Source organism: Dipodomys ordii, unplaced genomic scaffold, assembly GCF_000151885.1.
Source record: "Dipodomys ordii isolate 6190 unplaced genomic scaffold, Dord_2.0 Scaffold19, whole genome shotgun sequence".
NCBI lineage: Eukaryota > Metazoa > Chordata > Mammalia > Rodentia > Heteromyidae > Dipodomys > Dipodomys ordii.
Window position 1 is genome coordinate 16,042,812 of NW_012267235.1, and position 2,863 is coordinate 16,045,674.

Consider the following 2,863-nt stretch of genomic DNA (forward strand, 5'->3'; position numbering starts at 1 on the left):
GATCTGAGGATCACGGTTCAAAGCCAGCCTGGGCAGGAGAGACCATGAGACTCCTATTTCCAATAAACCACCAGAAAACCGGAAGTGGCGCTGTAGCTCAAGTGGTAGAGCGCTCGCCTTGAGCTGAAGGGCTGAGGGACTGCGCCCAGGCCCAGAGTTCAAGCCCCACGACCGACAAAAAAAAACAAAGAGGCTCTCAGGCGCAGTGCCCAGGCCCAGGACTGACAAAAAAAAAAAAAAAAAGACTAGGTTCCCAGAACACAATAGGTGCCAATCCACAAGCCTCGCCTTATCCATCTCTTCATCTGGATCTTGTATGTTTTCCCTTATAATAAATCAGTAAATATACTTGTTTCCCTGAGTTATATAACCATTCTAAAAAATTAATTGAGGACTGGGAATGTGGCTCAGTATTACAGTGCTTGCCTTGCATCCATGAGGCCCTGGGTTCGATTCCTCAGCACCACATACGTAGAAAAAGCTAGAAGTGGTGCTGTGGCTCAAGTGGTAGAGCGCTCGCCTTGGGCTGAAGAGCTGAGGGACAGTGCCCAGGCCCAGAGTTCAGGCCCCACGACTGACAAAAAAAAAAATGAATTGAACTCTCCTGGGCACTGGTGGTTCATACCTGTAATACTAGCTATTCAGGAGGCTAAGATCTGAGGAACGTGGTTCAAAGCCAGCCTGGTTAAAAAAAAAAATCCATGAGAATCTTATCTCCAGTTAACCACCAAAAAGCTAGAAGTAGAGCTATTGCTCAAGTGGTAGAACACCAACCTTTAGGGAAAAAGAAAGGGACCACATCCAGACCCTGAGTTCAAGCCCCAGGACACACTCTCTCTCTCCCCTCTCCCTCCCTCCCTCTCTCTCTATCTCTCTTTCTCTTTCCCTCTCTCTTTTCTCTCTTTTATACACACACACAAAAAATTTAAAAAAATAATTAAAGCTGGGCTTCATTTACCTCAGTAATCTAAGATCTGAGGATCCCAGTTCAAAGCCAGACTAGGCAGGATAGACCATGTGACCCTCATCTCCAATTAACTACCAGAAAACCAGCAATGGAACTATGGCTCAAAGTGCTAGAGAGCTAGCCTTAAGCAAAAGAGTTCAACAGTGTCCAGGCCCCAAGTTCAAGCCCTGTGACTGAAAAAAATAAAAATGAACCAAAGGAGGGGTTGTAGCAGTAATGGTTTATGGCCAACGGCCAGAACTTCAGACAAGACTACCTGAGGATTTTTGATGAACATCAGAAGTGGAAGTGATCTTGAGGGAGGAAGCTCCACCTGTGGGAGGTAACGCCATTTCCAGGTAGACAATTTTGGAATGGAGCTGAGTTAGAGGACATTTGCTGGTGTCGTCTGGGATGGAACTGAGTTGCAAAGGTCCAAATGCACATGAGAATTCTGAATACAATCAAGGTGTGTTTCAGGTCTACTGAGATGGAGTGAAGCTCAGTAGTCTGGCATGCACAATGCTCTTGGTTTAACCTGCAGTATCACACACACACACTGACATAAAGGGAAAAAAAGTAGCTATGGGAAAATACTGTATGCAAGTCAAGCAACTCAGGGAGAAACAATATTTGTGACACATGGCCAATTTCTTTAGGAAAAAGCACAAATAGATAAAAGATACATATTTACAAAAATGGATAATGTACATGAGTGAGCAGCATATAACTCTAGACAAAGCAATGATATCACTTATCATTAGGAACTAGTTTTTTGTTTTGTTTAACCTGGGGCTGGATTCAAATCCAGGGCCTTGCACATGCTAGGCAAGTGCTCTACCACTAAGCTGCTTTCTCAGCCCTAAAAAATAGCTTTGAAACAAAATGATGGGATACTATTTTATCTATCCATCTGTCTATCTATCTATCTACCTATTATAAGTTTTTTTTTTGTGCTGCTACTGGGACTTGAACTTGGTATCTTTTACTCTCATTTGGCTTTTTCACTCAAAGCTGGCACTCTACCTCTTGAGCCACACCTCCAGTCTGCTTTTTTGCTGTTTAATGGGATATAAGAGTCTCATGGTCTTTCCTTCTCTGGGTGGTTTTAAATCTTGATCCTTAGATCTCAGCCTCCTGAGTACCTGGGATTATAGGCATGAGCCACCAGGGCTCATCGTGAGGATTTTCTTTTAAAGCAAAAATGAGAAGGTATACACGTAGTTCAGGAGATATTGTGGGCAGTCTTCTGTTATTGGAGGATAAATTGTCATGACCTTTCTTGGGGCTATTAGTCAAACTCCATTTTCTCCTCACAATTTTGGATGAAAAATATTATATAGAAAGAAAACTTAAGCTGAGTGCCAGTGGCTCAAGCCTGTAATCATAGCTACTCAGGAGGCTGAGCTCTGAGGATCATGGTTCAAAGCCAGCCTGGGCAGGAAAGTTTATGAGACTCTTATCTCCAATAAAGTACTCAGAAAAGGCTGGAAGTGGTGCTATGGCTCAAATGGTAGAGTTTTAGCCTTGAGCAAAAGCTTAGGGACAGCACCCAGGCTAGAGTTTAAGCCCCAGGACCAGAAAGAAGGAAAGAGAAGGAGAAAAAAGGAAGGAAGGAAGGAAGGAAGGAAGGAAGGAAGGAAGGAAGGAAGGAAGGAAGAGCGGGGCACCGGTGGCTCACGCCTGTAATCCTATGCAAGTGCTCAGCTTCTCAGGAGGCTGAGATCTGAGGGTCGCAGTTCAAAGCCAGCCTGGGCAGGAAAGTTGGTGAGACTCTTATCTCCAATAAACCACTAGAAAATGGAAGTGGTGCGCTGTGGCTCAAGCAGTATAGTGCTCGCCTTGAGCAGAAGAGTGCAGGAACAGCACCCAAGCCCAGAGTTCAAGCCCCACGACCAAACAAACAAAAAAAAAAAA